General features: G+C 39.0%; 1 long non-coding RNA gene across 1 annotated transcript in view; it reads left to right on the top strand.

Moving 5' to 3' along the window:
* The first annotated feature begins 8526 nt into the window (after positions 1-8526).
* Positions 8527-12351, top strand: part of LOC103884635 — a 46113-nt gene continuing 42288 nt past the window's right edge. The window contains exon 1 of the long non-coding RNA XR_001902879.3: positions 8527-8569. This is a non-coding gene — a long non-coding RNA (uncharacterized LOC103884635). The remainder of the gene's footprint in view (positions 8570-12351) is intronic.

The raw sequence follows: 12351 nt of genomic DNA on the forward strand, positions 1-12351 counted from the left end.
TTAGTAAGTGTACCAGGGCGTAAGGAAAGTGTGCATATCCTGCAATTGCTAGGTGCAAGATTCTTTCACTCTTAGGCCATATTTATTCAGGCTGTTCTAATGTTTTATTTTCTTACGAATTTTTGACTCAATCCTTAGAGCAGCATCTTAAATGCTCTCATTTTGATTATGGATTCATATGTTGTTCCTTTGACATCTCCTCTATTTTTGCTTTACACATTTGAGGCATATTATCAGGTTCATACAGATTTATAGTTGTATCATCCTTAGCCAATTTAAGCTTTATTATGTGATACGGTATATTGTCCTCAACTGTTTAGTGAATTAAAAGTTTTATCATTATGATATGCTATAGTATATCATTTAGTTGCCTAGTAAATTAAAAATTTTGGCATTATGTTATAATGGGTAGATCTTTGTCAGTTGTGGCTATCCCTTCTGTAGTATTATGTTCTATATTCCTCCTTTCACTTTGTATATATTTAATAGTTTTATTCTGAAATATTTTTATCATTTAACAAAATAATTTAGACTATATTTAATGTAATAATTGATACATTTGGTTTGAGTAAGATATATTTTTGAATTCCATTTGCCTCCCCTGTACTGTCTGCTGCATGTTGCCCCCTTTCTATCTTATTTGGATTGATTATGTTTTATTATTTCACTTTTTGTTCCATTAGCCAGGAAGTTACATACTTCTTAACTATATATTTAGTCATTTCTCTAAAGATTGTGGTCACCCAGTGGAGGGAAATGAGCCCTTTCTCAAGTATTAAATCAGATGTCAAAGCTGATGACACTTCACACACCTTGAAAATTGAAAAAGTTTATTACTCACACCAGGAATTTCTGGAGAGAGCAGAATAAATGCAATACAGTCCAGAAAGAAAAAAGAAAAAAAAAAAAAGTAACAGTAAGTTGAGATGGTGTAGTGTCTAAGGGATGGGGCTAAAATGGATGCTCATGTGTGAAAGTTAGGGTTGCAAAGCTCAAGATTTCCACTAATTCAGAGAGCACAGGAGATTGATTTTCTTATCTAAAATACCAGATATGTGGTAATAGGGAAAGGAAGGGCAAAGCATAAATTCTGCAATGGTAAAACATCCAAAATTAGTCAAAATATTCATTAAATCTTCACTTATAAAAGTCAAATATTAATTGGTATTTTTCAACATCACCACGAATTCTATCTTTCACTTAATTGCTATTGTTAAATTACAAGATGATGCAACAGTGTGTTCCACTTGTCTAAGTGCAGTTATAAGTTTAAATAGCTTCAAAATGTAAGCTATTAGCTTCTTAAATATGTGCTAATGCTTTTGAAGCACCTTTCCTGTAAATATCCATTTTTATTTGTTTAATTTTTTAGTATTTTTGTTACTTTATATCTTAAACCTTTCATCTGGGATAACATTTCTTCTCCCTGAGGAATACACTTTTTAAATATTCTTTAATGTCCATAGGTTATTGAGGAAAAAGGTGGTGTTTGGTTACATGAGTCTTTAGTGGTGATTTGTGAGATTTTGATCCACCCATCACCTGAGCAGTATACACTGCAACCTATTTGTAGTCATTTACCCCTCATTCCCTTCTGACCCTTTCCCTTTGAGTCCCCAAAGTCCATTGTATCATTCTAATGCCTTTGCATCCTCATAGCTTAGCTCCCACTTAGAAATGAGAACATACAATGTTTGGTTTTCCATTCCTGAGTTACTTCACTTAGAATAACAGTCTCCAATCTCATCCAGCTCACTGTGAATGCCATTAATTCATTCCTTTTTATGGCTGAGTAGTATTCACATATATATACACACACACACACACACACACATATATATTTATTTATATACACACACGTATATATCTCTCACAATTTCTTTATCCACTCATTGATTGATGGGAATTTGGGTTGGTTACAAGTTTTTGCAATTGTGAATTGTACTACTAAAAACATATGTGTGCAAGTATATTTTTTTATAATGACTTCTTTTCCTCTGGGTAGATACCCAGTAGTGGGATTGTTGGATCAAATGATAGTTCTACTTTTAGTTCTTTGCAGATTCTCCATGCTTTTTAAAATAGTGGCTGTACTACTTTCATTCCCATCAGTGGTGTGGACATGTTCCCTCTTCACTACATTCACGCCAACATCTTTTTTTTTTTTTTTACGTTTTTGATTATGGCCATTCTTGCAGGACTAAGGTGATATTGCATTGTGGTTTTGATTTGCATTTCCCTATTCATTAGTGATGTTGAGCATTTTTTCATGTGTTTATGGGTCATTAGTATACCTTCTTTTGATAATTGTCTATTATTTGTTTTTTTTCTTGTTGGTTTGAGTTCATTATAGATTCTGGATATTAGTCCTTTGTCAGATGTATAGATTGTAGAAATTTGGGTTGTCTGTTTACTCTGCTGACTGTTCCTTTTGTCATGCAAAACCTCTTGGGTTTAATTAAGTCCCAACTATTTATCTTTGTTTTTATTGCATTTGCTTTTGGGTTCTTGGTCATGAAATCCTTGCCTAAGCCAATGTCTAAAGGAATTTTTCCAACTGTATCATCTAGAATTTTAATAGTTTCAGGTCTTAGATTTAAGTCTTTAATCCATCTTGAGTTGATTTTTGTGTAAAATGAGAGATGAGGATCCAGTTTCATTTTCCTACATCTGGCTAGCCAATTATCTCAGCGCTGTTTGTTGAAAAGGGTGTCCTTTTCCCACTATATGTTTTTGTTTGCTTTGTTGAAGATCAGTTGACCGTAAGTTTTGGGGTTTATTTCTGAGTTCTCTATTCTGTTCCATTGGTCTATGTGCCAATTTTTGTACCAGTGTCACGCTGTTTTGGTGACCTTGGCCTTATAGTATAGTCAGAAATCAGGTAATGTGATGCCTCCAGATTTATTATTTTTGCTTAGTCTTGCTTTGGCCATGAAAGCTCTTTTTTGGTCATATGAATTTTAGAATTATTTTTTTTCTAATTTTGTGAAGAATGGTAGTGGTATTTTTATGGGGATTGTAATGAATTTCTAGATAGCTTTTGGCAGTATGGTCATTTTCACAATATTGATTCTACCCATCCATGAGCATGGGATGTGTTTCCATTTGTTTGTGTCATCCATGATTTCTTTCAGCAGTGTTTTGTAGTTTTCCTTGTAGAGGTCTTTCACTTCCTTGGTTAGGTATATTCCTAAGTATTTTATTTTTTCTGCAGCTATTGTAAAGGGGATTGAGTTCTTGATTTAATTCTCAATTTGGTCGCTGTTGGTGTATAGAAGAGCTACTGATTTGTGTACATTAATTTTGTATCTGGAAATTTTGCTGAATTCTTTTATCAGTCCTAGGAGCTTTCTAAAGGAGTCTTTAAGGTTTTCTAGGTATATAATCGTACTATCAGAAACAGTGACAGTTTGACTTCCTCTTTACCAATTTGAATGTCCTTTATTTCTTTCTCTTGTCAGACAAGAGAAACATAGACTTCCAGTACTATGTTGAAGAGGAGTGGTGAGAGTGGGTGTCATTGTCTTGTTCCAGTTCTCACAGGGAATGATATCAATTTTTCCCCATTCAATATTATGTTGACTATGGGTTTGTCATAGATGGCTTTTATTATATTGAGGTATGTTCCATGTAGGCTGATTTTGCTGAGAGTTTTAACCATAAAGGGATGCTGGAATTTTGTGGAATGCTCTTTCTGCATCTATTGAGATGATCATGTAATTTCTGTTTTTAATTCTTTTTAAGTGCTGTATCACATTTATTGACTTGCATATGTTAACCTATCCCTGTATCCCTGGTATGAAACACATTTGATCATAGTGGATTGTCTTTTTTATATACTCTTGGATTCAGTTAACTAGTATTTTGTTAAGGATTTTAGCATCTATAGTTGTCAGGGATATTGGTCTGTAGGTTTTGTTTTGTTTTGTTTTGTTTTTTAAATGTCCTCACCTGGTTTTGGTTGATATAAAGGTGATACTGTCTTCATAGAATGAATTAGGTAGGGTTCTCTCTTTTTCTTTCTTGTGGAATATTGTCACTATTCTTTGAATGTCTGGTAGAATTCTGCTGTGAATCCGTCTTATCCTGGACTTTTTTGTTGGCAATTTTTAAATTACAATTTCAATGTCACTACTTTCTATTGGTCTGTTCAGGATATATGATTATTCCTGATTTAAGCCAGGAGGGTTGTATTTTTCCAGAAATTTATCCATCTCTTCTGGTTTTCTAGTTTATACACATAAAGGTGTTCATTGTAGCCTTGGATGATCTCTTATATTTCTGTGGCTTCAGTTGTAGTATCTCCTGTTTCATTTCTTATTGAGATTATTTGGATATTCTCTCTTTTCTTGGTTAATATTGCTAATGGTCTATCAATTTTATTTATCTTTTCAAATACCATATTTTTGTTTCATTTATCATTTGTATTGTTCTGTTTTTCATTTTAATTTCATTTAATTCTGCTCCGATCATGGTTACTTCCTTTCTCTTGCTGGGTTTGGGTTTGGTTTGTTCTAGTTTCTCTAGTTCCTTGAGATGTGACCTTAGATTGTCTGTTTGTGATCTTTTAGATGTTTTGATGTAGACATTTAAGGCTATGAACTTTCCTCTTAGCACTGCCTTTGCTGAGTCCCAGAGGTTTTGATAGGTTGTGTCACTATTGTCATTCAGTTTGAAGAATTTTTAAATGTCCATCTTGATTTCATTTTTCACCCAATGATCATTCAGGAGCAGGTTATTTAATTTCCATGTATTTGTATGGTTTTGAAGGTTTTTTTTTGGAGTTGATTTCCACTTTTATTCTACTGTGATCTGAGAGAGTGCTTGATTTAATTTTAATCTTCTGAAATTAATTGAGGCTCATTTTATGGCTTATCATATGGTCTATCTTGGAGAAAGTTCTATGCACTGTTGAATAGAATGTATATTCTGTGGTTGTGGGATGGAATGTTTTGTATATATCTGTCCATTTGTTCCAGGTTATAATTTAAATGCATTGTTTCTTTGTTGACTTTCTGTCTTGATGACATATCTAGTGCTGTCAGTAGAGTATTGAAGTCCCCCGCTATTATTGTGTTACCGACTCTCTCATTTCTTAGGTACATTAGTCATTGTTTTATAAATTTGTGAGCTACAGTGTTAGGTGCATTTAAGTTTAGGATTGTGATATTTTTATGTTGGACAAGGCATTTTATCATAATATAATATTGCTGTTTATCTTTTTTAACTCCTATTGCTTTAAAGTTTGTTTTGTCTGATCTAAGAATAGCTACTCTGGCTCGCTTTTGGTGTCCATTTGCCTGAAATGTCTTTTCTCACCTCTTTACCTTAAGTTTGTGTGAGTCCTTGTGTGTTAGATGAGTCTCTTGAAGGCAGCAGGTGGTTGGTTGGTGAATTCTTATCAATTCTGCAATTCTATATCTTTTAATTGGAGAATTTAGGCCATTTACATTCAATGTTAGTATTGAGGTAGGAGATGCCATTCCATTCATTGGGCTATTCGTTGCCTGTATGCCTTGTTTTTTTTGTTTGTTTGTTTTTGTTTTTTTAAATTGTATTATTGTTTTATAGGTCCTGTGAGATTTATGCTCTGAAGAGGTTCTGTTTTGATGTGTTTCCAGGATTTGTTTCAAGATTTAGAGCTTCTTTCAGCAGTTCTTGTAGTGGTAGTTTGGTAGTGGCAAATTCTCTCAGCATTCACTTGTCTGAAAAATACTCTATCTTTCCTTCATATATAAAGCTTAGTTTCACTGGATACAAAATTTTTGGCTGATAATCGTTTTGTTTGAGGAGACTGAAGATAGGACCCCCATTCTTTCTAGTGTGTATGGTTTCTTCTGAGAAAACTGCAGTTAATCTGATAGGTTTTCCTTTATGGGTTACCTGGTGCTTTTTTCTCACAGCTCTTAAACTTCTTACCTTCATCTTAACTTTAGATAACCTGATGATGCTATACCTAGGCAATGTTTGTTTTTGTGATAAATTTCCCAGGTTGTCTTTGTGCTTCTGGTATTTGGACGTCTAGGTCTCTAGCATGGCCGGGAAAGTTTTCCTCAATTATCCCTCCAAATATGTTTTCCAAACTTTTAGATTTTTCCTCTTCCTCTGAAACATCAATTATTCTTAGGTTTGATCATTTAACGTAATCCCAGACTTCTTGGAGGTTTTGTTCATATTTTCTTATTTTTTTTTTCTTTGTCTTTGTTGGATTAGGTTAATTCAAATACCTTGTCTTTGAGCTCTGAATTTCGTTCTTCTCCTTGTTCAGTTCTATTGCTGAGACTTTCCAGAGCATTTTGCATTTCTACAAGTGTGTCCATTGTTTCCTAGAGTTATGATTGTTTTTTATTTATGCCATATATTTCTTTGAACATTTCTCTCTTCACTTCTTGTATCTTTTTTTTTTTATTTCCTTACGTTGGACTTTGTCTTTATCTGGTGTGTCCCTGATTAGCTTAATAACTAATCTCCTGATTTCTTTTTCAGGTAAATCAGGGATTTTGTCTTGGTTTGGGTCTATTGCTGATGAGCTAGTGTGATTTTTTGGGGGTGTTAAAGAACCTTGCTTTGTCATATTACCAGAGTTGGTTTCCTGGTTACTTCTCATTTGGGTAGGCTGTAAGAGGGAAGGTCTAGGGCCAAAGGCTGTTATTCTTTTGTCTCATAAGGTATTCCGTCGATGTAGTGCTCTCCCCGTTTTCCTATGGATGTGGCTTCCTGAGAGCCGAGCTGAAGTGATTATTTATTTATTATTTTATTTATTTATTATTATTTTTTAAGACAGAGTCTCACTCTGTCACCCAGGCTGGAGTGCAGTGGTGCAATCTCGGCTCACTGCAACCTCCGCCTCCCAGGTCCAAGCAATTCTCCTGCCTCAGTCTCCTAAGTAGCTGAGATTACAGGCATGCACCACCACATTTGGCTAATTTTTTTGTGGTTTTAGTAGAGACAGGGTTTCACTATATTGGCCAGACTGGTCTCGAACTCCTGACCCCATGATCTGCCTGCCTAGACCTTCCAAAGTAACAGGAATACAGGCGTGAGTCACCGCACCTTGCCTGAAGTGATATTATCTCTCTTCCAGATCTAGCCACCCAGCAAGTCTACCAGGCTTCTGGCTGCTACTGGGCATTGTCTGTACAGAGTCCTGTGACATGAACCATCTCTGGGTCTCTCAGCCATTGATACCAGCACTTGTTCCAGTGGAGGTGGCAGGGGAGTGAAATATACTCTGTGAAGGTTTTTAGCTTTGGTGGTTTAATGCAATATTTTTGTGCTGGTTGGCCTCCTGCCAGAAAGTGTCACTTTCCAGAAAGCATCAGCTGTGGTAGTACAGGGAGGAACAGCTGGTGGGCAGGGCCTAGAACTCTCAAGAGTACATGACCTTTGTCTTCAGTTACCAGGATGGGTAGGGAGGGACCATTGGGTGGGGGCAGGGCTAGACATCATCTGAGCTCAGACTCTCCTTGGGCAGGTCTTCCTGCAGCTGCTATATGGGAGAGGGGTGAGGTTCCTGGGTCAATGGAGTTATGTTCCTAGGAGGATTATGACTGTCTTTACTGTGTCACACAGGTTGTCAGGGAAATGGGGGAGAGCCAGCAGTCACAGGCCTCATCCAGCTCCCACACAATCCAAAGGGCCAGTCTATCTCCCACCACGCCCACTCCCAACAGCACCAAGTCTGTTTCCAGGCAGTGGGTGAGTAGGGCTGAGAACTTGCCCCAGGCTTCCTGCCTCCCAGCTGCAAAAGCAAACATGGCTTTCATTCTGCCTCAGCCTGTGGAGTCCCTACACTGGATTCATGCCCTCCTCTGAGTTCTGGCCAGGAGGTTTCTTGATCAATTCAAATTGTTAGAAAGTTCAGCTGGAGAGTTTCTTCTCCCTGTGGGGTTTTCCCAGCATCTCACGCCCCCTCCTGGAGGACCCCTGTGAGGCCAAGCAAAAACAGCTTACTAGGGGACCCAGTGAGGTCCCAGGGCTTTTCCCACTACTTTCTGTATTTTGTTCAGTTCTCTAAATTGACTCAGCTTCAGGTAAAGTCAAAATCTTCTCCCGTAGTCTAAGCCTTTGGTTTCCCTAGTGGGGGTGAGTATTTGGGGGTGGACGATCTCCGTTTCCCACTTCTACGTTTGGGTACTCACAGTATTTGGGTTGTCTCCTGGGTCCTGCAGGAGAAATCTGGCTCCTTCACGGGGTCTGTAGGTCCTCTGAAGTTACCTGATTTATTCCTGCAGTTGCTCTGGAGCATAAATTCATGATGCGAGCTTCCACACGCTGCTCCAATGCCAAGTCAGAGCTTCAATCTAGTCCTACCTGTCATCCTCCATGATCTCAGTATAAGCCAGAAATACATTTTTGTATTTCCATTTAAGAGAAGCTGATGGTGCCAGTGTTCTTAGTTTTTGAAAACTAAGAAAAAATCCTTTAAAAATTTGTATTTTACTTTTATTCTTAAAAGGATACATATTGAGTGGGGGCGGAGCAAGATGGCCGAATAGGAACAGCTTCAGTCTCCAACTCCCAGCGCGAGCGACACAGAAGACCGGTGATTTCTGCATTTTCAACTGAGGTACTGGGTTCATCTCACTGGGGAGTGCCGGACGATCGGTGCTGGTCAGCTGCTGCAGCCCGACCAGCGAGAGCTGAAGCAGGGCGAGACATCGCCTCACCTGGGAAGCGCAAGGGGGAAGGGAATCCCTTTTCCTAGCCAGGGGAACTGAGACACACAACACCTGGAAAATCGGGTAACTCCCACCCCAATACTGCGCTTTAAGCAAACAGGCACACCAGGAGATCATATCCCACACCTGGCCGGGAGGGTCCCACGCCCACGGAGCCTCCCTCATTGCTAGCACAGCAGTCTGTGATCTACCAGCAAGGCAGCAGCGAGGCTGGGGGAGGGGCGCCCGCCATTGCTGAGGCTTAAGTAGGTAAACAAAGCTGCTGGGAAGCTCGAACTGGGTGGAGCTCACAGCAGCTCAAGGAAACCTGCCTGTCTCTGAAGACTCCACCTCTGGGGACAGGGCACAGCTACACAACAACAACAACAACAACAAAGCAGCAGAAACCTCTGCAGACGCAAACGACTCTGTCTGACAGCTTTGAAGAGAGCAGTGGATCTCCCAACACGGAGGTTGAGATCTGAGAAGGGACAGACTGCCTGCTCAAGTGGGTACCTGACCCCTGAGTAGCCTAACTGGGAGACATCCCCCACTAGGGGCAGTCTGACACCCCACACCTCACAGGGTGGAGTACACCCCTGAGAGGAAGCTTCCAAAGCAAGAATCAGACAGGTACACTCGCTGTTCAGCAATATTCTATCTTCTGCAGCCTCTGCTGCTGACACCCAGGCAAACAGGGTCTGGAGTGGACCTCAAGCAATCTCCAACAGACCTACAGCTGAGGGTCCTGACTGTTAGAAGGAAAACTATCAAACAGGAAGGACACCTACACCAAAACCCCATCAGTACATCACCATCATCAAAGACCAGAGGCAGATAAAACCACAAAGATGGGGAAAAAGCAGGGCAGAAAAGCTGGAAATTCAAAAAATAAGAGCACATCTCCCCCGGCAAAGGAGCGCAGCTCATCGCCAGCAACGGATCAAAGCTGGACGGAGAATGACTTTGACGAAATGAGAGAAGAAGGCTTCAGTCCATAAAATTTCTCAGAGCTAAAGGAGGAATTACGTACTCAGCACAAAGAAACTAAAAATCTTGAAAAAAAAGTGGAAGAATTGATGGCTAGAGTAATTAATGCAGAGAAGGTCCTAAACGAAATGAAAGAGATGAAAACCATGACACGAGAAATACGTGACAAATGCACAAGCTTCAGTAACCGACTCGATCAACTGGAAGAAAGAGTATCAGCGATTGAGGATCAAATGAGTGAAATGAAGCGAGAAGAGAAACCAAAAGAAAAAAGAAGAAAAAGAAATGAACAAAGCCTGCAAGAAGTATGGGATTATGTAAAAAGACCAAATCTACGTCTGATTGGGGTGCCTGAAAGTGAGGGGGAAAATGGAACCAAGTTGGAAAACACTCTTCAGGATATCATCCAGGAGAACTTCCCCAACCTAGTAGGGCAGGCCAACATTCAAATCCAGGAAATACAGAGAACGCCACAAAGATACTCCTCGAGAAGAGCAACTCCAAGACACATAATTGCCAGATTCACCAAAGTTGAAATGAAGGAAAAAATCTTAAGGGCAGCCAGAGAGAAAGGTCGGGTTACCCACAAAGGGAAGCCCATCAGACTCACAGCAGATCTCTCGGCAGAAACTCTACAAGCCAGAAGAGAGTGGGGGCCAATATTCAACATTCTTAAAGAAAAGAATTTTAAACCCAGAATTTCATATCCAGCCAAACTAAGTTTCATAAGTGAAGGAGAAATAAAATCCTTTACAGATAAGCAAATGCTTAGAGATTTTGTCACCACCAGGCCTGCCTTACAAGAGACCCTGAAGGAAGCACTCAACATGGAAAGGAACAACCGGTACCAGCCATTGCAAAAACATGCCAAAATGTAAAGACCATCGAGGCTAGGAAGAAACTGCATCAACTAACGAGCAAAATAACCAGTTAATATCATAATGGCAGGATCAACTTCACACATAACAATCGTAACCTTAAATGTAAATGGACTAAATGCTCCAATTAAAAGACACAGACTGGCAAACTGGATAAAGAGTCAAGACCCATCAGTCTGCTGTATTCAGGAGACCCATCTCACACGCAGAGACATACATAGGCTCAAAATAAAGGGATGGAGGAAGATTTACCAAGCAAATGGAGAACAAAAAAAAGCGGGGGTTGCAATACTAGTCTCTGATAAAACAGACTTTAAACCATCAAAGATCAAAAGAGACAAAGAAGGCCATTACATAATGGTAAAGGGATCAATTCAACAGGAAGAGCTAACTATCCTAAATATATATGCACCCAATACAGGAGCACTCAGATTCATAAAGCAAGTCCTTAGAGACTTACAAAGAGACTTAGACTCCCATACAATAATAATGGGAGACTTCAACACTCCACTGTCAACATTAGACAGATCAACGAGACAGAAAGTTAACAAGGATGTCCAGGAATTGAACTCATCTCTGCAGCAAGCAGACCTAATAGACATCTATAGAACTCTCCACCCCAAATCAATAGAATATACATTCTTCTCAGCACCACATCGTACTTACTCCAAAATTGACCATATAATTGGAAGTAAAGCACTCCTCAGCAAATGTACAAGAACAGAAATTATAACAAACTGTCTCTCAGACCACAGTGCAATCAAACTAGAACTCAGGACTAAGAAACTCAATCAAAACCGCTCAACTACATGGAAACTGAACAACCTGCTCCTGAATGACTACTGGGTACATAACGAAATGAAGGCAGAAATAAAGATGTTCTTTGAAACCAATGAGAACAAAGATACAACATACCAGAATCTCTGGGACACATTTAAAGCAGTGTGTAGAGGGAAATTTATAGCACTAAATGCCCACAAGAGAAAGCAGGAAAGATCAAAAATTGACACTCTAACATCGCAATTAAAAGAACTAGAGGAGCAAGAGCAAACACATTCCAAAGCTAGCAGAAGGCAAGAAATAACTAAGATCAGAGCAGAACTGAAGGAGATAGAGACACAAAAAACCCTCCAAAAAATCAATGAATCCAGGAGTTGGTTTTTTGAAAAGATCAACAAAATTGACAGACCACTAGCAAGACTAATAAAGAAGAAAAGAGAGAAGAATCAAATCGACGCAATTAAAAATGATAAAGGGGATATCACCACCGACCCCACAGAAATACAAACTACCATCAGAGAAAACTACAAACACCTCTACGCAAATAAACTGGAAAACCTAGAAGAAATGGATAATTTCCTGGAAACTTACACTCTTCCAAGACTAAACCAGGAAGAAGTTGAATCCCTGAATAGACCAATAGTAGGCTCTGAAATTGAGGCAATAATTAATAGCCTACCAACCAAAAAAAGTCCAGGACCAGATGGATTCACAGCTGAATTCTACCAGAGGTATAAGGAGGAGTTGGTACCATTCCTTCTGAAACTATTCCAATCAATAGAAAAAGAGGGAATCCTCCCTAACTCATTTTATGAGGCCAACATCATCCTGATACCAAAGCCTGGCAGAGACACAACAAAAAAAGAGAATTTTAGACCAATATCCCTGATGAACATCGATGCAAAAATCCTCAATAAAATACTGGCAAACCGGATTCAACAACACATCAAAAAGCTTATCCACCATGATCAAGTGGGCTTCATCCCTGGGATGCAAGGCTGGTTCAACATTCGCAAATCAATAAACATAATCCAGCATATAAA

Source organism: Papio anubis, chromosome 3, assembly GCF_008728515.1.
Source record: "Papio anubis isolate 15944 chromosome 3, Panubis1.0, whole genome shotgun sequence".
In the NCBI taxonomy this organism is placed as follows: Eukaryota; Metazoa; Chordata; class Mammalia; order Primates; family Cercopithecidae; genus Papio; species Papio anubis.